Raw genomic sequence first — 26,028 nt, 5'->3', positions numbered from 1 at the left:
TTGTAATGAGAGAGGTTCCATTTAGCCTCTAAATCTTTTTTTTTTTTTCCTTAGGTATCCATATTTTAATGGAATTAATATGCTTTTTAATGTAGGAGACATTTTGATGATCTTAAATACAGTCTCTAATTAAACATTCTGTAATTAAACTTGTTGGTTTATCTATGTAAAATGCCAAGGAATTAGAGCAAGCCTTATGCCTCCAGGTTAAGCCCTACTTGAACTCAAAGACACACAGGGAAGACAGCGTCTAACACCAGGTCTCATCTGATAAAGCAGTTGTGAGAGCAGGAGGATGCCTGTATACCAGAGAGCCCATGCAGCTGCAGTGGGGCAGAGCAAAGGAAAGCCCACGCATTTCTGCTGTGTCAGGGCTGATGGGCTCGACCTGCTCCCAGCAGCCTATGTGCCTCCTGGCCTGGCTTTTGGAAACTCCTGCCTCTCTGGACTTTTTACTCATTTACTTTTTCCGTAACCTTTGATGAGATTCCCAAACGTGATGTGGCATTTGTGAGACATAGACATTATTTTAATCAGAAAAGAATATTTCAGCAAACATGCAGGTGACATAAGCACACTGGGTTTTGGATGTCTTTATTCTTACATGCCAACATATATTATTGCATCCCAGAAAAATACTTTCTAAATTATCATTTTAATTAATTTGTGGAGGGTCTGTCTCATAGAAAGATTTATGCTATATTCACCTTTGTTTGCTATATCTGTAAAACATCCATTATTTTTCCATTGTGTAAGTGATCTCATTTCTGTTGGTTTCCCTGCAACACAGTGCCATGTTCATTCCTTCTTATAAAATCTCAGAAAGAAAAGCAATTTGTAAGAGTGACAGAAAAATGGCTTCTCATTTGTGTACACTACAGCAATCTGACACACAGAAAGAGGCTCTGGTGAGTTTCACAAGCCCTAATTCTCAGTGAGTTTCAAGCAATCCAGATTTAAAAAAAATCACGTCAACCAATTCGATCATAAAGATTCTAATTCAGCACAGGTTAATTGAGAAGTCAGATTTCCTGCTATCACTTCTGGAGAGGAGGGAGATAAGCGAACACAATGACTCTTTATCAACAATATGGGGACTTCATTTAGGGAGAGAGCATTAGGTTACAGGCTAGAAGATTAGTAGCAATCAGGCTGCTCTCAGAAAAGAAAATGCACTGGGTAATAAAGATAGAAGGCATGAAGCTGGATGCATAGAAATGAGGTTTGATGCCAAATATTACAGGTCAGATCCGAGCTATCTGTCAAGTTGGCACCGATCATTGCCAATGCACAATTATTATTATTCACCTGTGATCAGGTCATTTACCACTATCAAGTCAATGGCTCCACCCACCTATTCCATTTGCAAATGGCATTTTAATGAAAAAAAAGTCCATCTATTATCTATCTGAGATCACTAACCATTGTATTATAGCATGAAATACATTTACTTTTTCCCAATCACCCATAAAAAGATATCAGCTGTTATTCTGTTTCTGAGACATAACCCCATAAATCTGAGTGCAGTTCTGCATTTAAAGCTGGCAGGCTTATTTTTCCTTTTTCTTTGTGTACCATGTGTTTTCCATACCAAAAAGTGCCTGTTTTGTTGCAAGTGACAGAAGGAGAATTTAAAGGGATGCTGGAGGATCATAAAGACTCCCCTCTACCCAATCCCAGGCATGCATTCACCTTATTGTTCTGCTGACTAAAGAATTAGAAACTATTAATATTGTCTCTGCTGGCAGGTCAGAAAAATACTTATTCTGTAGTCAAGTAGATTAATCCAAAGGGGGAAATAACCCTGCAAAGCCCTGCGAAAGCTGGCTGTCTCACCAATCCATTTTCTAAACCCAGATGTTTTCAATCTGTTAAGTGTTAATCTCACAATATTTCTTTTTATGCCTACTGAAACAATTTTAACATGTTTTGAGCTATTAGAGAATCCGTGCTATTAGTGCAGTTATTATTTTATTATCCTTTATGAAGGAGCCTTTTGAACAAAACCCATCTGTGAGTTTGTCAGTCCGTTGCTCACATCGAGGCGTGTTAGGACCTCTTGCCATTGGCTTTTCTGATGGGCTCTGGATACTGCCCAACTTTGGCTATTCTTTTCAGAGGAGCATATAGTGCAGTCAGAGGCACTATAATGCGTACTAGGTAAATTACAGATTAAACACTGGCGTTCTATGATGAGCCTGAATGAAGCAAGATTTACGCTTCAAAGAAGATGATTGAAGGGCTTGGTCCTGGCAAGATATTGAGCACTTGTCCCCTCTGCATATCAGCAGGGAATTTTGGATGCTCAGTGCCCTCCCTTGAGAGGTGATCTGAGTGAAACAGTTAAGCTACAAAGCAGTTATTACAACGCTATATCCAATGACTGATTGAGGTTCCTGGGCAGACCAGAATGAGTGGGCAGAAGTTGACGTCAGAGGAACTGTATTGCAGAGACCATGACGAGTATGTAGAATAGGTTTGCAAATGAAGGCACTGGAATCTAGCCTTGGATATACTCCAGCAAAAACTTAGTAACTCTACAAAATGTAGTTAGTAGTTTTTCCTGAAAATTGAATTGATTTTTTTTCTTTCTTACACACATTCATCTTATGTCTTATCTTGGCATGACTTTCGTCTCTTCTGATAAAGAGCTGGTTTGAAATAAGACAGCTAAACTGTGAGTTTTAAGCTGAGACCTCTTCTGTGACAGGTGCTGATGGGCCCTGCTATCTGGGCTTGCTGTGTGAAGAATAATGGCTTGTGAAAGGAAGGTTACGAATAAGGTTATGAAACAGCTCAGGAAGCCTTGCATTTCATGTCAAGGATCTTAAAGGTTATAGGAGGGCTGCAAAACTTCCCTCTGGAGCTGCTGACAGATCTGTGTCATGATTATTACCTGATTTTGATAAATCATGTTGATCTACCATTTGCAAAGGCTTCAAAATGCTGTTTGTGAGTCATGGATTCCTGTGAAATACTGGATGAATTCCATATGAAAAAAAGAGCTTATGCCTTCCTACATGTCCTGCTGGCATATATACTGCACAGGAACTGGCCTTTGCCATCTGAGGAAGGGACTTTGCCCCTAGGGAGCTGCCCAGCCTTCACGGTTGGCACTTGAAGGCTTTTCTCCATTTGTATAGTGTGTGGAGCCTCTTCCATTTTGTGAATCTCCATAGACATCCCGGATGTCCTCAGCCGTTTAGCCCCTGAATCCTTAATCAAAGTCCCTTTGCACAGCAGCAGGCTGTAGATTTTGTCTGTGGGAACTGGTTAGGAGAGAATACGCGTAGCTGCAGGCAGCTGTGCTTATGCACACAGGGTGAGGGGGTTATCATTGGGTTTAAGGATGCTTCTTTCATTAGTTTGGTAAGAGATGAGGGAGAGGAATCAGTTTAAAATTAAAACGAGGATTTTTCAGCTTGTCCTTAGCATTTATAGGGCTTCCTTTGCCTCACAGACAGGTCGTCAAAGAGAAGATGGGAAGCTGTTCATCCTTATTTCTTGTGCTTTTAGTTCAGATTTTCATTGTTTATACTACTTTAAGCAAAATAACTGTTGTGGAAATGCAGTCATTTAAAAAATCCAGCCTACTAAGCCTTAAACAGCAAAGACATGTCCTGCTATGTTTGTTCCTTTGTTGTTGCTATGGCATTACCACACATTTTTCCATGTAGGAAAGGAAATCCCATGGAGACCAGATAATAAAGGCTTGAATTTCCAGGACACAGTGTCTGTCTCGCCTCTTGACCTGTTTGACACCCTCTTTCACCAAACCTGCAGTCATTGTATCCAAATAAACAGGCAGCCATCAAAGGAAATATTTTAAAAGGATTGCTTATGGTTAGCCTTAATGAAATATACATTGGAAAACCTGCATTTTAATCACATTTGGAGTTCTGCCTTTCAAAATGCAGGTTTTGTTTAACTACATCAGACTTGTCATTCACGGAAGTTTCCTTCCGTAGGATGCCTGCATTTAAAAGTCAAGTTAACGAAACCCAAACAAATTTCCCAGGAGGCCATAACAAGCTAGACAAGCATCTCACACACTTGGTGTCTGACCTCTGCACTCTACCAGGTGTGTCTGCCTGCTACTGCAAGTGTCTGAGTTGCTGCATATTTATTCAACATCACCAGGTCACAACAGGGTGCTATGAGGTTTCATCGAAGTATCATCACTGCATATTGCTTGCTGGGGTAACCGTGGCTTAGACCTTTCATGTGGTGTGACACTAGTTTACAAAGATTATTCCTGTGTCCTAGCCAAGGTCTGCTCTGTCATTCTAGGTTGCACATGATCACTGTGCTTTGGTTTATTTTAGAAATACCTGTTTCCTAGTGTTACCTGAAATTATCCTTTGCAAATATCTTGAAATTGATGCAATAATACAAGTTCATAAAATGCTCTGGGACATTCATCCCATGTGGTTTTTCATTCAGGCTAAGATACATGGTAGTTGTCATACTCAGTACCATTGATCTTCAACTTATTTTATTATATACGTGGTTATAATTTAAGTGTCCTTTGTTGAAGACAGGGAAGAGTGAACAGTTCACAACTGACTAAAGAGCAAATGCCTCAGATTCAAAATTGTTCAGTGGCATGGTGTATTTTGGGCCATATATCTTGGCCTTCATTTGTTGTCTGTCATACACTGCTGTCATTTTTCTGTAACATAATTCAAAGGCACTGGCCTAGCAATCCTGGTATAGTAATAGCGCCTTGTATCCTCTCAGCTTTCAAAACCACATATCCATATTGCATATAGGATATTGCAGCCATAAGCCATATCCAGCCAGCACAGGTTAATCTGCCACAGGCAACATATGGCTTGTGGCCTTCCAAATTCTTTAGACAGTACAGGAAAACAAAAAGCAGCCTTGCAGACTTAATGGACCTTTAATGGGTTTGATGGATTCTGCATCAGTAGTTTCTAATGGAACAGTTAAAGAGGAAAAATTTCTTTCCCATAGAGATTCCTAGGAGAAAGTGAACTGACGGTGCAAAGGCTCCTATTTGCAACACTTTGATGCTGTGCAAGAGAACTCAATGACAGGACTCAAAGTCTTTGGCTTCTCTGAGATGTCATTGAATTTTCAGGGGTTAGTAACTGAGCCATGTCCGTGCCATAAGCTTGTCACGTACTGCTGCACCGGTAAACCCCGTGAAGCCGATGACCTCCTTGATCAGGGCCATTTAACTCAATCCCTAAAGCTGGTGAAGAAGGGGTGCAGAAATTGAGGCTAAAAGTCTGCTCCTGTGCCTAGAGGGCAACTGTGTTTTTAGATGGGGGGTTGTTCTGTAGTGATCAAAAACAAGACAAAGGCTAAAATCCCTTTGTTGAATCCAGACTGGCAGCAGCAATAATATATTCTTCTAGTCACATATCTTTGCCTTTGTTATTTTTGCGTAATCTTTTAACTTCAACTATTGATAAATAAAACGGTTTACAAATCAGAAAGTAAATCACCATTCTCCACTAAGCTACTACTGTGCCTTTCATTTGTAAGGCAGTTTTCAAACTCGTTTTTTTAATCAGTTTGTCTGACATTTTGTTTTTCTACTATTATATATGGGCTGTACCTTATGAATGGATATGTAAAATACTTTAATTCCAGTTGTTGCAGTTTCTCAGATGCCCTCACACAAAAGCTTTCTCCAAGTAGAACATTCAGGTACAGAGTTTGTTCTCAATTGTGATGATACAAATTCATCCTTCATTCACTGAGATCAAAAGGGCTTTCCTCAGATCTAGAACCATTTTCAATGTTTAAGAAAAAATCTGAGCAATACTCTTCTCAGAGTGTACATCACCACCTCCCAGCAGCATGCTTTGAAGATGGGGTTAACTCACTTATCCAGTGTCCTCAGCTCAGTAACTGAACCTGGTGCTTCTTATTGCAAGGGATTATCAAATGCATTCAGCTGTGATTTGACTGCTTTAGAAATAATATGTCAGAAACACGGCCCCATTTGTGCTGGGCGGATTTTGTAACATTTGCTTTCCAAGATTTTGGATGCACCCAGTCGTTTGCAAGCAACTGTGTTGTTGGATATACTAGAACTCAGTGACTAATTAAAGCAAGTATTAGTCCTCTTTTCATGGCAGGTGTTAACTTTTTTCCTGTGAGAGAGCAGGCTATCACTGAAGCAAACCTGCAGCTCTTAAGCCTTTGCTTGCAAAAACTGTCACCAGATGCCAAAAACCTTGCCAATTATTACTCTCTGTTTCACAGGTTCCTCTGATCTCTGAGCTTCTTCACACCTGAGTATGGAACAGACAATGTGTGAAAACAAGAGCTTTGTTGCTAAGGAGCATTTGGTATGTAATTTTGCCATTTATTTTCATATACTAAATGATAGTTCATTTCTTAGGAAGAAATGTGTAATGTGGTTCACAGCAGCTGTAGGTGAGGTGCAGTATCATGCAAAGGAGAGGGAAAGAGCAGTGCCTAAAAGCTCCTGCACTTGCACACTGTCTTGTTGGGGCCAGACCTGGTGCCAGAGCAGCAGCTGGCCCATGGGAAGCCTCAGCATGGAGGCAGTGTGGGCTCTGCCACTTGCAGGCTGAATGGGTTTCATTTTTCATCTCAGCACATGGAAATGGTATGGTTAATTTGTATGACATCGTTGTGACAACACAGAGCTGTGAAGATGACGGATGTCACAAAAGCCATTACAGGGCAGTTTGTCAAAGATGACTACAAACACAGCACAAGGCAAAAGACACAGTTTTGTGAGTGTAAATGAGGCAATTACAACCAGAGGCATGCAGGGCGCATATTTGCAAAACTACAGCTCTCTTGTTTGAAGACGTGCCTCTCAGCCACATTATGCAGGGCTTTCCAGGCTTGCCTGGTTTTGCATTCAGGCATGGAGAGTAGGTGGGATCTGCTCAGCCCAAATTGATGCTAGAGGCCTTGCACCACAAGGCCAACAAGTTTTGCTGGTGCTCTGCCGGACCCAGCACAACTCCTCCCTGTTTTAACCACAAAGTTCCCAAAGACCAGCCTTTCCTGGGGGTGGAGAGCAATCCTGCACAAGGCCTTCAAGAGCAATTTATCCTTATTTAGAAAGGCGTGTTATTCTAATGGCATTCCATGCAAGGCATGATACAGTTTAAATGTTCTTCACTGGTTACAAACGTGACCTTCATTAACTCGTCTTTGTGTGCCTAGATCTACAGGAACAGCTCATTGCATTTCAATTTAATTTAATTTGAATGATAATTTAAAAGTTGTTTGATGCAAATGCGACCATCTGCATCCTTGCAGCTGACACAATTTTTAAAAATGAGTTTATTGGCAGGGGTAGGGGGAGCTTGATGGAGAATGGGAGCTAGGGGCCTTACAAGCACCCCTTAGAGCACCCCAGGAGGAAGCTGTGAGGATTGGGGCGGGGGGGAAGAGGTGCTAAGTCAGGGAGAGGAGCTGTTGTGGGTTCTCAAAGCTGTGCGTAGCCATGTAGGTATGGAGAGATGTCATCAAGCAATCCCAGCTCATGGTACTGCTCGTCATCTGAGTCATGGTAACTACCCTTTGGACAAGTCAGCCAGGGCTGCCCTGGCACAAACTGTGTGGTAGCTTAAGCTGCTTGGGAGAGCTGAGCCAGGTTCTTTGCTGCCTCGTAGGTGGCACTCCAGTGCCTTGGGCTAGCTCTTGCTATGGATTTAATTTCTGTCCTCAGACTAAGAGCTTACATTCTTAGCAGCACCTGTCAGAGCTCACAGTGACTTTGATGGGAGAGAGGTTGTAGGAAAAGCTCTATGTCCTTGCTATTGGCAAAATCTAAGCTGTGCCTGTGTATTTCTCCCTTCTTCTGTGGGCTGTGCAGTCCTGGACACTCAGGGATAGTAAATAAAAAACAGTGCTAATTGCTGTTTGTTCAGTCACTCTTCAGCTACCGAACTTCAAATAACCTGGTAAGACTGAAACCCTGACATGTTGCACTGACTCTTCTAGAGCTCACTCTGGATTGAATGCTGACTTTGTCCTAAAGTGATATGATAAAGTGATTTCTGTGACCAAATAAAGACCTTGAAAAGGCACCAGAGGAACTATTTTGCTCCTAATGCTTCCTTGCTTGCAGAATTGCTCAGGTAGGACAGAAGGGGAGCTCCTTGCCCAGCCCTCATTTAGAACAGCAGCAGTTCTCCTCTCCAGGGAGCAGTGTAGGATGTTTGGAGAGTAGCTTCCCATCTGGGTCCACCAAAGCCTACGGGATCTCCACTGAAAGGGCCAGTGAAGGGGAGAGAGCTGTGGAGGTATTAAAACAAATTGCTTTCTGTCCTGTACTCTGAAAACCTTCTGTATTTCCAATCACACTTTTTTGGCACCTGTGTGCAACAGCCATTGAACTGGTGCTCATGGGAATGTCATTGAAAGCTTTTAGCTAAATTTGCAGGCATCATCTCCCTTGCTGTTGTGAGTCTGGATGAAGGAAATGAGAAAATGACCCTTTCTAATATGGAGTGGTTGGCATAGCATTGTCTGTGGCTCAGGAGACCTGGGTTTAATTCCGAGTACAGCCCTGTGCTCCTGAGAGGCTTAATTCTCTCTTCTGATTTCTAGTGAAACTGCAGCATTACCATTCCTAAAGAGGCAACCGTGCCAATCTCTGCTCTTTTTGGGGGTTAGCACTGTGTGCTGCCATCTTCTTAAAAGCAAAAAAATGAGCGTGTGCTACTTCAGCATAGTGGAATTGTAAGTGGGGTTTATAGCAAAGCTCCATGAGAAGCAGATCCTTTATTAAAATGAGCACGCTTATTATGAACAGTAGCGTTTATTGTCTTAGACCTAGGAACTGGATGAAATATTGTTAGAAAAATATTGCAGCAGCTTTCTGTGGCAAAGACTTAGCTACTGATGCATTTATGTAACGTTTTTCTTGCCTTTCATTTAAAGCCACGCTTTCTGCCATTTCTCTTGTGCTCGCTAAATTGGGACATGAGAAATCACATCTTTGGCAGCAAGAGCAATTGCCTAGAACTCCCCATACGGCTCAGTTTTCTTGTTGTGTTGTGTTTTGCGTGCCTCTGAGCTGCATTAATGGTCACTCAGGAACACCAAAGCTTGGAGATGCTTGTATGGCTGCATTTTAGGAAGCAAGGTGCACAAATGACTTGGTTAAACTTGGTCTCATTTGAAGTTCACTTTACAAGCAGCCTGTCAACATCCTCGGCTCCCTAACTGGCAGAAGAAAACTAAAAGTAGCAACCTAATTTCTTCATTTCTATTGGATGCCTCTTACTCTATAAATTACCTGTAGTTATGAACATTAACCAATGTTATCTAATTCAGCTTTTGGAAAGAAGCAAGGGAGGCCCCTGCTTTTCTAATGAGATCAGACGGTGAATAAGGTGTACAGAAAGACTGAGAAGGTGGTTGGGAGCAGAGGCTTTAAACTGCGACTGTAAGGCTGATTTTGGATCCTTCTGCTCTGTGTCAGTATTGCTTCTCACTGAAACCATTAGAGAAACACTTAACAGAAAAAGGCAACCCCCCCCGGGAGAGTCTTCCACCTCCTGTAGAGATTTGGAAGAAGGCTCACATCTACCCATTAGAAAAAAGTACTTTTAGCTTTTAAGTTCATATTATGGATCTAAACAACATATGCTAGAACTGAACACAGTCTTGCTGGGAGGGGATTTGCCAAATCCAAGGCTGTTTTAGCAGTAAATAATAAACCTAATTAGGCTCCTTCTCTCTGGAGCATCCAATTTTGCAATAGTGATACAACAGGGCATCAGAGCCTCTCTTCTTAATAGACATTCAGAATTGCACTGAAGTGTAACAACAACAAAAAAGCAAAATAACTTCATGTTGTTCTTGAGAACAGCCAATTGTAGAGAGTTACATTATCCGTGGTTGTGTTTCCCTACTATTGTACATCAGCAGCTTCTTTAAAAAAAAAGAATTCGAACAGCAGCTGGTCTGATGGCTGTGCATTGCTATGCAAGGCAGGGAAGGCAGCTATTTTATACGAATACTGATTGCAATGTGAGAAAACTATGGGTGCCTTATTTTTCTCACAATACTTAGTTTCCTGGTATCAAACATCTCTTTGATAGAAACCTTATAGTTTGGCTTTCAAGAGGCAAAATCACTTTAACTGGTGTGTTAGAAGGACTGCAGATTTCATCTGTCACTGAAAATCCTTCTGTGCTTCTTCTACAAACACAAACATCAAATGGTGGAGCTCTTCCAAGGCTGTCGGCTCAGATATCCTTTTCTGGCCTGGAAGATGCTTAAAATGAGAAGTTTCAGGGAGAGAGAGAGAGATGAGAGGACTCATGTTTCACCATCTTCACGCTTGCTGTGAAAACTCCCACTATGTGCATTGCCCCTTGCTGGCAGTTCAGCTGAAAGACTGGGAATTCAGCTATCTATTCCCTTTCGATCTCCAAGCTTTGGCTCTTCCCTCTGCACAAACCTTGAAACTAGTCAGAGGAAATGAATGGTGCTTCTCCACCTGCTGGTCTGCCAAGCCTGGTTGGCAAACCACAGCTGATGTTGCTGCTTAGTCCTGTGAGCAGCCAGTGCTGGTCGTGCAAGGAAGGTTTCGTGCCTTTGTTGCAGGAGGAGAGTTTTTTGTGCTGATGGGGTAGGAACCCCTCAACAGCTTGGTAGCTGAGCCTTTTCCCCCTTGTGTCCTCATAAATTAAGCATAACGGCTGCCTCCTGTTCCTGCAGACAGCCACATTCTAATAAATCATGTAAATAGAGACTTGGAGACTCACTGCCCTTTATTTCACTCAAGTCCCGTAACTCAGCTGTTAATTGGATCTGAGATAAAAATCTATTTTCCCGCATGCTCCCTAAGCATGGTGCTGGAAGGTCCTCTCCAGAACAATACCCTATAGCATTGCCCTCTTTGTTTTGCTCCTCTCCTGCCCCATGGAAGAGAGCAGTAAGGCAGCACAGCCAAGCCCATGACGAATTTCTTTCCTCGTGGCTTTTCCGGGTCGTTCCTGTCCAGGTATCAGCTCTGAGCTACCAGTGTTTTGGTGAAATTTTTGGGGCTGTTTTTTGCAGCAGTGGCACAGCTGCCAATGCAGGGCTGTTTCTGCCTCCAGTCTCAAAGCAGTGGTTTCCAAGGAGCCTGGCCAAGTGTAACCCCTTTGGAGCAATTACACCAGGCTGCTGGGGCTGCTCTAAGCAGCAAATGCTTCATCCTAACAGTAGCCTTGTTTTTCAGAAAGGTACTAGAAATTTCTGGTAGTTGAACTGATGTAATGCCCCTTTTCAGGTGGGAATTTTATAGATGAAAACAGACATATGAGGTTCAACCAAAAAGGTGTTTGAAGCTTCTTTCTCAAGAAGTAAATGCTAAATTTTCTGTTTACTTCTTGTTTTGCACTAACTACAACACAGAAGTTGTTTCAGGCTCTTTAAGGACAGCTCTTTAAAGAGATTAATAAAACCTACACCTACGGAAATGAGGAAGTGCAATGTGTTTTTTTTCAGCATTTTTTCCTCAAAAGGGAAATCCTAACAACTTTTGCAAGAAGACTTGCAGTGGGGTCTCTCATCTAGAAATCTGTCACCTCCCTAGTCCTGTCCTGGCGAGTGGGTGGCTTTGGCTTGGGACACAGCCCCTGTCCCCTGTCAAGCTTCCAGCCTGAGCACACTGTGCACAAGGAGCTCTGAGAGCAGGGTGATGCCTTCAGTTGGCCCCGTGCAGAGCTGTAGCCTCATGCAGCTCACACCAGCTAGGCTGTGGCAGTTTGGCTGCTGCTCTTGGTGTTTGTAGACCTAACCTGAACCAGTATCTAGGAGCAACAGCAAGATAGATAGCTTTGGCAATTAGCAGTGCCTAACTGAAGCTGCTGTGGACCAAAGGCACGTTTTTAGACTGCAGAAGCAGCAATTAGCGTTTCATTAAAGTAATGAGCCTAGCTAGACTTCTGAGCCTGCCTGGGTATGCTGTTCTAATTTTGGGATCCATTGATAAACTCTAGGGGCATTAAGCGACATGCATTGGATCTTTCACCATCATGGGTGAAAAACATGCCTGGAAAGTGAAGAGAAGATTTTTGACTTTACTCGGTTGGCTAATGGCCATGGACATCTTGGTTTATGTAGGAAGCATCACTAGACAGCACCAACTGCAGAAAAGCCAGATGGGTGCAATTGGCTCCATGTCCTTGAAACTGGGGTCTCTCTAGCCCATAGGAAGCAGAGGTGGCTCAGGGAGGCTGTTTCAGCTCTGGCTTTCAGGTTCTACCTCCAATCTAGGGGTAAAGAAAATATAAACAATGTCCTATCTGTAACCCCAAGCTAGCATCCTTTTCATTAGTGTTCTGAAGGAGAAAAGCATGTTTCTGCTCTGGTTTCATATTTCAGTTCTGGTTCCTGTTTGGAAAAAATAATGCCTGTGTTAGGAAACAGATTTTTCTTTTTTCTTTTTTTTTTTTTTTCCTCCCTTGAAGTCTTGCCTGCAGCTGTGGCTTGGTGGTTCGTTCACCTTAAAACCGAGGTCAAGTCTGCCTTGAGGGGAAGAGGCTGACACCACTTTGCCAGGTGCTAGCGCCCAGTCAGGCTGAGGAGGGTCAGTTAGGCTGTGCCACTGTTGGGCAGCAGGGAGCTGGGATGGCAGAGATGCATTATGTGCATTAAGATGCATATGCTACGTTCAAGTGCCAGGTTTCAAAAACTATTAGCTATAATATGGTGATTCACATCTTGTCAAAACGTCTTTTGGATGCTTTCATTATTTTGCATCCATGAGATGAGTTAGTGACCTTAAACAATTTGTTAAACTTGTTCCTGCCTGTGCAGAGAAAGCAGTCTCGTTCTCTTAATTGATAGCTGCTGTTCCCTATCTTTCTTGCTTGAAATACCCAAAATATGAAGGGTACAATATGATTTATTATTTTCAGTGATTCTTGTAATGAGAATCATAATGCAGAAGTTCATTAGACTTTTCCTGACCAAGTCTCTAGTGTCCCCACATTTTGTACGGGTTTTAATGTGATGTTTATTCCATTTTGGCCTCACCTTGTGAAAAATGTTTTGTCCTTTGGTATACTGATATATTTAAAACTGGACTGGACAAATAAATGCACTGAAAAAATGCTGAAAAAACATCTTATTTTATTGGCAGATAGATGAGATGTATCTTTATACGTAGTCCTGGTTTTGAAGGTCTAGGATAAAAATTTGCAGTGCACATCCCTCCCCACCACCGTTCTCACATTTTAAGCTCCAGCTAACATACCAAACAGTATTTAGTGGTTTTGCTAGGAAATGCCACTACAGAAGCAGCAGAATATACCTTTTTGTTTTTGACTGCTCTTTGGCATAATACAAAAATAAAACATCCTGCTGTGAAGCTTTCTAATATCCTAAGGGTATTACCCAATGCAGCTGTTAAGATAGCAGGTTGCAAGGAAAAGAGGCTAAGTTTTGTGCTTTATTACAACCAGTAACTTGGAAACTTACTAAAAAATATTAAAAGGCACAGAGCCATGCTTCAAGCAGCCTTCTGCTAAAGAAATGGACATGATAAAGTCAGAAACTTTCTAGATAGCAGTTTTATCAGGGAGGTGTTAAAAATAACAGCCAATAACCAAGGAAGTCTTTGGTGCCTCTCTTCTAAATCAATGCCTTTTGGTTTGAAGAAATAGTCCTCTGGGATATGCACTTTGCATTTCCATAAAGACTCTCTCAGCAGAACGTATTGCTGGATATACCAGAAAAATAGGAATGCTTTCCTGTAGACAAAAACTTTGGGAGGAAAAAACGTGTTCCCTCATTCACTGCTTGATTACACAAGAGGTTTTTATTTATGGCTCTCTATCAGGCTTGGGATTTTCAAGGGGGGAAGAATACTGAAGTATCTCATCTGGCTCCCATGAAGTTTCTGCCACTGGGCTGAGCAAAGGGGAAGGAGCTCAGCAATGGGATGCCCATTTGCAGGTCAGAGACAGGCCCCTCCCCGTGACATTGGTGTTCAACACCCACTAAAACTCCAACCTCAGCACTGGTCACCATCGGCAGTATTTGTCACAGCTCATTACCCAGCAGGAATGTGGAAGCCTGGTGACCTTTCCCAGGGGGACAGGCAGAAAAGCAGCTACACAAAAGAGGGAAGAAAATGTTGTACACTTTAGAAGAGAAATAATTGAATGTTATTGTGATGGAAAACACTGAGCTGACAACAGGCACAGACAAAGATTTTCTTTTTAGAGCATTGGTTGTGGGATATGTGGGGTTTGGACATCTGCCGGGGTTCAGCTCCCCTTCCTGCCTTCTCCCCTCAACCCCACTTCTAGGGAATTTCAGGCAGGTTGGGGAATGGCCCTCAGGTCCTAGTGGCATTAGGGTGTGGGGGAGCCAGGCACCTTAGTGATGCACTGGAGCAAGGATCAGAGAGATAGGAGAGCTGGGGCTGCCTTGTGTGGTCTCCTGACAAGCGAAAGATGCAAGAGCCCTAAATATGTGATTTCTTTGCCTTGAATCCTTGAATAGGTATATTTTTAGCCTTTCTCCCCAAAGCTTCCCAGCTTCCATAGTGAAGGAACAGAGCCCCTAGGACTCCTCCCAGACTGCCTCCAGAGCTTCTTCAAATAGGTCCAGGTTTCCAACTACCTTTTCCCCCCTTCATTTCACTCTAGTTTTTATTTAATCTGACTTCTCCAGTCTCCTGAGACAAACTGATTAATTCTTTTCCCCTTCATAGTCCCCTGAGTCCCTTGTTCAATCTTTCCTGCCTCAGTGAGATCTTAATAAATGCTGTCTGTGGCTGGAAGTGGGATTGGGTCTCAGAACTGTAATTAATTTTTTACTTCCTCCATTGCTTCAGTATGCTATTTACAGCTGTCAGCCCATGCAGAAGTGGAGGTGAGCAGACTCCCTCCAACTTTTGCTGCTGATTAATGTGTTGTATCTACCTTTCTTTCTCCTTCCTCTCTTACATTTCTTGGTTTGCTTTGTAGCCAGTTTACTCTTGATATGTGAAAGCACTGATGGACTTCCAGTGAAAACATACTCCCAGAGACAATAATTGCCATTGTTCCCTCTTTGCTCGTGTTCTGTTATTTGAAAGCCTCTTGGTCCAGACAGGTTGCTCATGACAGGACATCCAGACCCACTGCAGCAGCATGACCGTGGTCTGTCTATAATCTCCCCAATTATTTCCTGTAGTCTGCTCACCAATGCACTGACTGTCAGCCCAGGGTGTGCTTTGGAGGCATTACACAAAGGGAGAAGGGTGTGAGGAACTGGGAGAGTGATGGGAGAGAGACAGTGGAAGTGACTGGGAGGATGGGCAGCCACGAGTCAGGAAAGATCTATTAAAAGGGCTTGCAGTGGTTGGTAGAGGGGAGCGCAGCGAATGCTCAAAGCCTGCAAACATCACCAAATTAGGTAGGGTGATGCTGTGGAATATAAATATGAACAGATTGAAATTAATGTAGGTATAATTGGGCTGAGTGGGGGTAGTTGCTCCTTGCTGGCTGTGGGAACCTTCCCTGGTGGGGCAGGGAGCCCCGGCACTGACTGTGTTTAATCCTGAGGGGAGTGCCTGGGCCTCCTGCCCAGGACCCGCTCAGGGGTTCAGCAGTGAACTGGAAAGCTGCATTCAATATGCCAGCAAGGGAGTGAATGCAAATTTCCTCCTTCTCTCTCTCTCTTTTAGGTGAGATTTATGCCACCTCCACATGCACAGCCTCCTGGCAGCAATAAATCACAGAGGGGGAGGGAATGCAGCGAGGAAATGGTTACCCTGCAGTTTCTGTGCGAGGGGTAGGGAGATGGGATGTGTGGGATCAGCCAGCCACTCCCAGGCACGTATCCCTCACATCACAAACCCGGTCCAACACACACTCTTGCTCCTTCCAACAACCACACCAGAGACCACCTCCCTGAGCCAGGGAAACAGAGAAGGGATTTGCTGCTTCAGTCACCCCCCTCCCCTTCACTCTGTGTGAGTGTTGCACGTGTGCCCAGACACCGCAGGCTGGGACAGAGCTGGCAGCCTTATCTCGGCAGATGGGTTTATTAGAGATGAGCGCTTTGCCTGCTCTGTGCCAAAGTCCTCCCCAGTGTGTGATGAGCTGGGGGCATCCCCCAGGCACGGGCTGCATCGCAGACCTACAGCTCCTGCATCAGCAGGCACCTCACCTGCTGGCTGGGATGGGTTGGGGGTCCTGGTTCAGCCCAAGCTGTGGCAGAGCACGGCCCTGCCAGCAGCTGGTGCAGGTGGAAAGACGTGAACTCTGTTTTGCCCCTAGCAATGAGCATTAATTCTGCTCACCCTACAAATCTGGTGCAACCTCCTTGACCTCTCTGTTTCCTGACAAACGTGTCTGGGTTCAGACTGGGGAAAGCAGAATAGCCACAAAGAGCAGCAGGGGCATGAAGCAAAATAAGCAGATGTGCCTAAAGAGTATCTCTCGCTTGGGGACTGGAAAAACTCCAGAGACACCTCCCAGGCACTATTAGTATTGCCATTGGGTGTCTTAACCTCTGCTCTGCAAAGTGGAATTGGTGGTGAGCAAGGCCATGGACATATGCAAAGCAAGGCAGGTGCTGCAGGAGAGCTCTCAGTAGCCACACACACCCTGCAGGGCACCAGCTCAGTGCTCTGCTACATTTTGCAACTTCCTTGCAAAAGCACACAGTTGATCTCTGATAAAACCTTTCTGTCTTTTCCCCAATAGCCTCAGCCATCTCTCAGCCTTACCTTGCAGTACCCCTGCTCCTGGGACTGACGGGGCAGCTGTCAGGACTGGAGACACAGGAGATGCAAAGTCCCTTTCACACTGGCCACAAGCAACAAGCACAAGAAGGCACAAAGGGAAAAAGTTCCCTCCAGTGCGTCGTGCTGAGCCCGGCACGCTCTGCTGCCCACCACAGCCGCTGCCTGGGCCAGGGAAATAAGCCCTGCTCCCGAGGTTCTGGGTTCAACCTCCAGGAAAAGCATTTGGCTGCTGCCTGTAAGCACGTGACTACAGTTTAATCCACTTTCAGAGCAGAGCTCTGACAGGCCCCCAGCAGAACTAGGACAGCTAAAAATACTCAGTGCATGGAGAAAATAATAATTTGGGTAGGACTGAACCCAAGTGATTTATCTCAAATCAAAAGGTGTAAAATGTGGTCGTATCGGGTCAAGCATCAGAAAAAGAACAAAGGCATGAGCTGGTCACAGGTTTTAAGAAAAGCAGAAAGATCTAAAAATAAAAAAATAAAAAATTCATATTAAGAGCAGCAGAGCCTGCACTAGCAACGCAGGGATGTGTGTGCCGATTTCCCCACCATACGCTGACTTTACCTTTACTGTCAGTCTAAATTCTGCCAATTATTAAATTATCCAACTTGCAGCAGGAACACAGTTAGATGTGATCCAAATGGTGTCACTACAATTATGGTAATTATCTGAAAACAAGCCAATTACTTCCCTCCTTCATGCCAGTTGGTACCAAGATAGCAGCTGTTCGAGGCAAATTTGTTATCACATTACTGTACATTTGTTAAAGGTTGAGGTTATAGATTCTAGCCTTCTTTTAAATATTAAAAATGCAATAAAGTCATGGAGTGTATAACTTATTAGGATTTTTTTTAAATGTCAGGGAGAGAGAAATTTCTTTTACATGCCAAGAGAAGTGGTGGGAAAGTGATTTACTAATGACTTGTGGATGGAAATGTGTGCTTTGCAATGAGCATACAACTGAGCTATACATTAACCTGTGTCATCTCGTTACCTCTGCTTCTGTAAAATGAAACAAACCCAGAAGTTTTCTGGGTTTCTTTTACGCTCTTCCTTCAGTTTTAGCATTCAGGACCATTCAATACATCGGGAGGTGTCCTGCAGGGTCAGCCCCACCACTGGGTTTGTTTTCAGCAGCTTGTTCAGCTTGTCAAGTGCTTTGGCTCATTTAATCTTGTGACACTCGCTTATGGAGAGTGCATGCAACGGATGGCTCAGCTTCACCCGCAGCCCTGGGAGCTTTGCGTTGCTGCTGGGGCCAGCGGCTCTGCCTCTGGGCAAAGCAAGTTGGGACAATGCCGGGCAGAGCCACGGGAAACTCTGCCTGTGTGAAGAGGCTACCGAAGAGTGAAGTTATCAGGGCATCCTTTACTTTTAAATCTGTTCCTAGTAAGGATGGCCTTGCTTATGTTACTGAGTGTCACAACATACAAAACCCAGCACTTGCAGCTAGTGTCAGAGGTGCCAGCAAAGCACCTTCAGACCACGGATCAGCATGACCTCTTGTTTTGCACAGACCCTCCTTGTAGAAAACCAGAGCCTTTCATCTCATGTTTGCTAGCGTATCCTCCCTTGAGCTGACCTTATTATTTTTTTCTTGTGGTGTTTTGAAATCTTTGGCTTTGATGTGCGCAAAACACTCCTTTCAATAAATGTCAAGAGCAGATTAAAGAAAATTAAACAGCAGAAATAAAAGATACTACTACTTTTCAGTTGGAAACAGCATTTTCATGACAACTGAATGAATCAGCTATGAAAAATGTGTTTCCCTCTGTGCTTAAGGTACATACCAGTAGGATCTGTTTAGATCTGTGGGCTTATGTACACCTTCATGCATCTGTAATTCCCTTTAGCTTGTGTGCAGCTACACAGTCAAGGCACATGGCAGAGCTTGGTTCCTGGGAGCAGGTTAGTAGCATTAACCTGCTGCTTTGCTTGAAATAATTAGTCTTGCTCGCAGATGACCTTCACAGCAAGCGCTAAAGGCTGACAGATTTGGGTTACACTGGAGCAACAGAGAAGCATGTGTCAGAGTGCTCCTCCTGGAGAAAACCCTGCTGCTCACTCCACTGCCAGCCCCCAGGAGCTGTGGCTGGGCATTGTGGCGCCTGCCTGCCTGCAGCAAGGGGGTTCCTCACCTCCCATGGGACACGGGAGCCAGATACAACCACTGGGCTCCACTGTGCCCCTGGACATCCCCGGGACCTTCATGCTGTTCTTAACTGATGCCATCAGCTTTCCGTTTTCCTGTCCCAGAATGTCCCCTCTGCTGTGAGAGTGATGTGTCTGGACTCTCTTGTTTCTGCATTTTGGGTCATTCCTGCTAACTTGGCAATATGTGAAATATGGCCCCGCATGGGAGAACATAGATAAGTTATTCCTTACCAATCACCACTTGATTCTCCCTTATTATCATTTAACTTTTAGTTATTGCCATTGTCCTTTTGCTTCATGTGAAGCCAATTCCATATTTGTTATCCATTAAAACTGCCCTGTTCATATTTCTCTCCGTTAAGCAGCGATGAGACGTTCAGCCACAAGGATTATATTTGATTGAGTATAAAAAAAAAAGAAATCCAGGCAGTTCCCTGCCCAATTGCAGCATTAGCTATGAGTGTGTAAACAGGTTTCTGCTTATCAGTCCCACTGCTATCTTCTGCACACAAACTGCTCAGCCCCACAAAATCCAATTTCCGAGAGGTTAGAGGAGGAAACTGTTTGCAGAAACACAGCAATACAAATCTCTAAAGCCACAGCCCTCATTATGCTGACGTCAAAGGGAGAAATGCTGCTTGACTCCTTCTGGCACCCAAAGGTGACATTTACTTTTGTGACTTTGATTGGAATCAGCCCAGCTTTGTCATGGGATCATTTCCTCATAATTTTCCTCACAGTCATCACCTTCTGTATCCCCCAAAAAGCCCTGGAAACTCGCCTTGGAAATGCCAGTCACACGTCGGCAGGAGACACGGGAACACCGGCTGCTACCTCCTATGGGGTACTCGGCGCTGGGCACGGAACGAGAGGACAAGCTCCTACATTCAAGGCATGTTTTGAGCATTTACACAGGACCTGTTGGTGGACAGATGCTGCAGCTCTGTCCTGGAGGAGCTGAACCCTCTGGCATTTGGGAGGAAGGAACGCAGCACCAGGGATGCTCTGGCTGGACCCTCTGACCTGGCTGCCACAGGCGACAGTGGGAGGGATGCAGACCACTGCCAATTGGCAGCATCCAGCAGCAGCAGCGCTGCGAGTTGCAAAAGGCAAACATGCCTCAGCCCCAACACAGGCACGAGCTCTTTGTTTATTTCCAAATTGAGCGATCAGGCAGCAGGCAGCCCGCCTCCGCACTGACTCTCCTGCAAAGGGCTGTTGCCCAGAAGTTCACCGCATCACTAAAAATGCAAACTGTAAGCTGATTAGCTATTCATAGATACTCTTTCTTGATTAGCTCACCATTAATATTTCAATGTCAGAACTGGATGCACAGTGCCTCCCAGCTCTCTTCCTTCCTGCTTAATTAATTTTGACCATCACCAACAACGGTTTCCGACAGATAGCAGAAATTAAAGTGGGCTGTTCCGTGACTTTGCTTGCTGTAAACAGCTATTTGCAATTCCTTTTCATACATCACCCACCTGCAACAAAGAGATCACAGCAGCAGAAAATGAGTCTCCCTCGTAAGGGCTTCAGAGCTCCAAAAGAACATTTGCTTCTTCAATAAAAATAATCAAAAAGACAATGTGGTAGGCGCAACTCAACAACAAGATTTGCATCTCACCTAGTAGTCTGCTGGCTGTTAAGCCTTAAAAAAAAAGAATTGTTAATTTGTCTGTAAAAAGACAGGGCCTTTGATTTAGGGGAGCTCATAAAAGCTGTAGTATGCCCCAGCTGTGAGAGGATGTGATAATCGCTGCAACCCCAGCAGTGGTATGAGCAGGTCGCCTCGTAAAATGCAGGCTGCACAGCTGCCTAACACACACCAGACTCGTCCACAGCTGATAACACAACAAGCTGCTAATAGCTGGATTGATTTTATTGACACATTCAAGATATGCCTACCTGGAACCACAGCAGCACTCAGCTTGGGTTTACAGAAAGATAAATTTTGCCTCTCTTTGTTGCTACTTGAGCTGTATGTCACTGCTGCGTAGTATTTTGCTACTGGACACACTGCACATCTCCATCTACTGCTGCAAACATGTCCCGACCCATCCTCCAGCCTCTCGGAAGGATTTCCTCTAGGGAATGCACCATGATGGTGGCCCAAAGAAAGTGGTAATGTAGGAGCAGCACATTGCAGCCATGCTCGGCTCCATCCCCTCTACACAGCAGTAACTCAGACTGTTAAATGCCTGGCCAGTGCTTGCCATCTGCTTCCAGTCTTCTAGGAATACCGCTGCGTAATTCAATCAAAAAGGAGAAGGTCCTTGTTTCACTGAATCGTAAGTCACTCTTCAAGTAATTATATTTTTATACCCCTATCAGGAGGCAACAGGGGCTGTTCATTTTATGGGCTTCAGCAGCCAGGGCCGTGTCTCTGCCAAGGTCATGGCTGGGAAAAGAACACAATTTAACATTTTCTCAGCTACCAATAAGGGCCAGTTCCTGCTAGTGTCTCCTGTGCAGCCCCTGGGCCAACTGTGGTTCCCAAACCCCTGCTCAAGAGTACTCTTGTTGCAGAGCATAGCAAATGCTCTGGCTGGGACCAGAAGAGCTGACCAGCGTGGTCAGTCCTCCCCTCCCTGATGGCTACTCAGAGCCTGGCTCTCCAGTTAGAACTTTCAGAGTGGCAGGTGAAAATCAAAGACAGAACAAGGCCAAACCGTCAGCATGAGGCTGATCCTCAGTGGCATAAACATGCCAGCCCTGCCCTTCCAGAGCAATGCACAGGGTGGCTTCTGCAGCACCGTGATTGCTGCCTAACTAGGAGCAAAATCCTGCTTATCCCGGCATCTGGAGGAAATGCAGGGTTGCATCCCTTGTGTGCTGCCATAGAAAGGTCAGATGAGATTAGTTCAGTGGAAAAGCCTGCCAACTTGCTCTATCTAAAGTGCCTGGGATGCAGGCCTCAGAAAAAAATCAAGGAGTCTTTAAAAGATCAAAAGCAGTAACCTCGCTAGAGCTTTCTGCTGCTCTTTGTGGTAATTTCCCTATTACAGACACTTCCACCATCCTACAGTTTGTGCCCTCTCCACAGATAACCTTCCTTTAGCACTGGCATCCTTTCTTGGGTCAGTTCTCCACCTGCTCTTTCACTGCCCCAGATGTTCAGTATTTTAAGCAGATTTATTCCCTTGACTTTGAAAAGGGCTTCACCATGTTTCCATCTGTGTTTACACTCCTTGCAGGGTAAATTTCTCCTCCTAGCAGATCTGTTCCTTACCAGTAAGGAAATACAACTCAGCATAGACTCAGATTGGAAAGCAGAGCAAAACATTTCTGAACAGCACTCACTTGGGAGCTGTGCTACGTGCCCACACACGGATGAAGACCTCTGCCAGACCAAACTGCATTATCAGACGGTGCAAAAAGGAAGCTGCAACTGGCACATAGCCACCGCTCACGCATCCGCTCTCAGGGCTGGCCTCCCAGCTCACCCAGATCATAGAGCACTTACTCAGGATGCTGAAGCCAAGCACTCATCCAGAGCAAGCGAAGCAGGACTGAAGCACCTTGTGTCCCACCAAAGGGTCTGAGCCACACAGCTGGGCTGTGCTTCAGGTCAGACAGGGCTGTAGCTACCAGAAAGGCACAGTTTGTCAGACCTTCCCGGCACCTTTCTCAGGGAAATCCCATCTCTGTATTTGCCTTCTCTTAAAGCAGGACTGGCTGATGTATTAACAAAGCCAATTCTAACCGCCTCAGCAATTTGCAACACAAAGGACAGTGAGCAGCTGCAGCCCAGATTTATCACCTTGCTCACCAAATCCAGCCAACACTTCTCTGCTGTGCTCCAAGAGTGCAAGGTCTAGTAATGACTTCCCAGGCAGATCTACAGATAGTGTGAGCTTCATCTAATCTAAGAAAAGAGATTTCAAGGCATTTGGGGGCTTCAACCTAATCTGATATCAGCTTTCATGTTTTGGGGCAGCACGCTGCTGCTGGTAAATGAGCGGACATGCTGCTCTCGTAGCTATATGCTGCTCCTCTCTGCACTGACAGCTCCCTGTCCCCACGTTCAGATGACTGTTAAATTACAGCCAGGATCTCACCAGACATTTATGTCTGACACCCAGGCTCGAGACTGTCTTCCGTGCTGCTACTACCAGTTTAGCACATCATACTAAAAGGCCCAAAACTTCTAACATTGACAGAAAGGGAGGGCTGGATGTTTAGGTTGATGATGGCTCCCTAAAGTGCAAGCATCCTTCTACTGAGCAAACCAAACTGTAAACTGCCCATGACAGTCCCCAGCTCCCTATTATCATCAGAGAGAATGGGGACTTTTTTTTTTCCTCTATTTTACACTATACATTCAGTCGAGATGGATGAGTCAATAATGATGATGTGACTTCTACACAATTGCTTCAGGATGCATGAAATTCAGCTAGGAGCTCCACTCACACAGCGAGGGAGGATATTCAGGTGGCCTTGAGGTGGTTTGCAAGGGTCAGCGTCCATCTTCCCAGCAACAACAGATACAAATGTGAGCCAAGACAGAGGAAAAAAGGGAAAAATCAAACCCTTTATGAAAAGAAACATCAGCCAAAACACCTAATTGCATAGCAGAGAGATAAGGAGACGTGCTCCTTCCCAACACTGGGCAGCCAGTAGCGACAGCTGTTAGATCATAGATGCTCCAAAGCTTTGCAGGATCTGGTTTATCACATCCCAGTTGTGCTATGAGCAACCTTCCACTTGCAGAGGAAGAAGGACCCTTCCAGGAACAGACAACAAGCACAGCTAATGTCCACGAAATGTAAACCACAATCAAAGCCATCTCTTCTCAGAAACTTGTGTGATGAGTCTGCTTGGGAAGGTGTGGCTTGGAGAGCTCCCTGAGCATCACTGGTACCTTGAAAATATCAGAATTCTGAGAGCTAATGTCTGCATGGAGAGGCACAGACAAGGGGAAGCAAACTCCCTTGGAAAATGAGCATGAATTTTCCTATCTGAAATAATGCACAGTGCTGGGCTCCTTGGGGTTGGCTTGTATTTCCTCAGGGGAAGCAGCTTGGGAAGCCCAGGGGAGCTGATTATTTGTTGTTCCCATTTATTACAAAGCACTGTTATTATTTACAAAACATACACTTTATGTACTGTTACTGCATTCATGTGCAATAACTAGTCTAAACTCAAATCCCTAGGAGAACTGCTGAAAGAGAAGCAATTCTACCACGTATTAATAACCCTAGGATTTCCCCAGGTTTAAGGGAATAGAAAATATGTCTCATACAAGTGAACTTGCTCTTTCTTACAGTATAAAACTGCTCTTTTCCAATGATAGCAATGAAAGGATATTGCTTCTGTCACTGATGCCACTGGAAATGTATTGCCCCTCTCCAAGAAACCAATGAAAGGATATGGCTGGTTTATTCTCTAAATGAGGCTACTGAGAAATATGCTGCTCCCAGCGCTAGCCCAGGCATGCTGCTACTGCTGTGTCCCCAGCCTGAAGGCACCATGTGAGCATCTTGGTGCCAAATGGCAAAACTGTTTGTGGAGAAAACCAAACCAGAGTTTGAGATCTAAGCAGAGGAAAGAAACTGTCGAAATGTCGGATAGAAGTGAGTCCCTAGCTTACCTCACCGAGGCTGGAGTAGGGCTCAGCTGCTCTATAGCACAGCCAGGATCTGGCCCCTTCTCCTTCAGCAGCTCTGCACCTCGTGTGAAATGAGTTTAAACCTTGGGGGGGGAAGGCGAGCCCACACTTAACCTGTGGCCAGGAGCCCGGCCATTAGGAAAGCTGCCAGACACTCTCCCTTTTACTGCTAAGTTTAATGGCCTGGCTCTGTGCTGAAGATTTTAGGTTTTGAAAGCAAAATCACAGAACGGCTCTAAAACCGACACTATCTGCCACTCAAATGTGTACACCAAAGTGAGCATGGAGGAATTTCTCTTGCAGCACAAGTAAAAATGTTCTCCAGCAAAAGACTGAACATAAGTCAATGTTTGTGGTCCCACTTCCATTGCTCATCGGTCTAAGGACCTGGTAAGATCATTTTGCTGTCCCACAACATCTTCCTGGGTGGCACCAGCTGGAAGTTAGCCAGTTAAAAAAAATAAAAATAAACTGTTGGTTTTAACAAGGAAGTTCATTGCATTCTTAAAAATGCGGAGTTTGGTGGAACATCATCATCTGGACCTTGGTGCTGGTGCCCAGTACCCCTGGAGGGCTCAGTGTTATCCCTGCCGCAGGACGTGCCAGCCTCTGGCCCAGGAAGGTGGGGACGTGAGTGAGATAGCAGCACAGATGTGGGACCTCACCCTGGGCAAACAAGGCAAGTTCATGGGCTTTATAGCCTGCTTTTACTGAGCTGAATTCTGGAGCAACTTGGCAAAAAAATGCAGCGAAGCAGAGGGCTGCATCAGCAAAACATGAGCAGGTGTAAGTCAGGCGTGAGCAATGCCAGCACTGGAGCGGAGCAAAGCGCAGGCTGCGCTGCCACAGAGGTTCCTCTCCAGCGCCCCGGTGGCAGTGCTCAGTGCGGTGGCATGGGTGCCTGCCCACAGATATTTATTGGTTGTGTCAGGAATTAGTGAGAGTTCACTGGCTGAATAATAATGTGCCACAGGCAGTTTTTTGACGTTGCTAATGTAATTAAAGCAAGCAGGGAGAAAAAGCCTTGCATGGGGAAGGAACCGGAGCTTTTGATGTTGTTGGTTACTGTCACTATCGCAAGGACAAAATGTGAAATGTGAAAGGGAGAGAGTAAAGCTGGCAATGGGGACCTGTGCTGTGACAAGGACCGTGCAATTACTTCCAGCTGTGATGGGAGCACTGCTCCTTCCAGCGAAAGACAAGGGAAAAGCAGAACAGGTGCCCTTGGAACGCAGGAGCTGGGTTCACGTGTGAAGCTGCTGCTTTTTACTTGCATGCCTAAGCACTTTGCAACAAGGCTGGACTTTGCTTTATTTTTGGTGCTTCTCCTCTTGCTTAGCCAAGCCTTGCAGTTCTGGGGAACCCTTTGTGGATGGCTGGAAATGGCTTTATGACACCAGTTTTTAAATGGTGCCCTGGTGGTCAGACCCAGCCAGCCAGCCAGGTCATCTCATTAGGTCTTGACAAGACACTACTGCTGCAAGGAGAGGGGCTGCTGGGGCTCTGTGATAAAAGCCAAGATGCTATTTTTATGTCAGGGATAGAGGTC

At 44.8% G+C, this 26,028-nt stretch overlaps 2 protein-coding genes across 8 annotated transcripts in view; one reads left to right on the top strand and one right to left on the bottom strand.

Moving 5' to 3' along the window:
• Window positions 1-26,028, top strand: part of SPATA22 (spermatogenesis associated 22) — a 76,484-nt gene that overhangs the window by 29,915 nt on the left and 20,541 nt on the right. For all 7 annotated transcript variants that reach the window (XR_011804268.1, XR_011804271.1, XR_011804269.1 and 4 more), the window contains exon 10: window positions 6,241-6,326. The gene's annotated coding sequence lies outside the window, so the exon portion shown is untranslated. The remainder of the gene's footprint in view (window positions 1-6,240; window positions 6,327-26,028) is intronic.
• LHFPL7 (LHFPL tetraspan subfamily member 7) overlaps window positions 1-26,028 on the bottom strand; it is a 64,866-nt gene that overhangs the window by 22,284 nt on the left and 16,554 nt on the right. The window lies entirely within an intron of this gene.

This window comes from Anas platyrhynchos, chromosome 20, assembly GCF_047663525.1.
Source record: "Anas platyrhynchos isolate ZD024472 breed Pekin duck chromosome 20, IASCAAS_PekinDuck_T2T, whole genome shotgun sequence".
Classification (NCBI taxonomy): Eukaryota; Metazoa; Chordata; class Aves; order Anseriformes; family Anatidae; genus Anas; species Anas platyrhynchos.
Note: the sequence above shows the minus strand (reverse complement) of the source record. Positions and strands in the feature narration are given on the sequence as shown.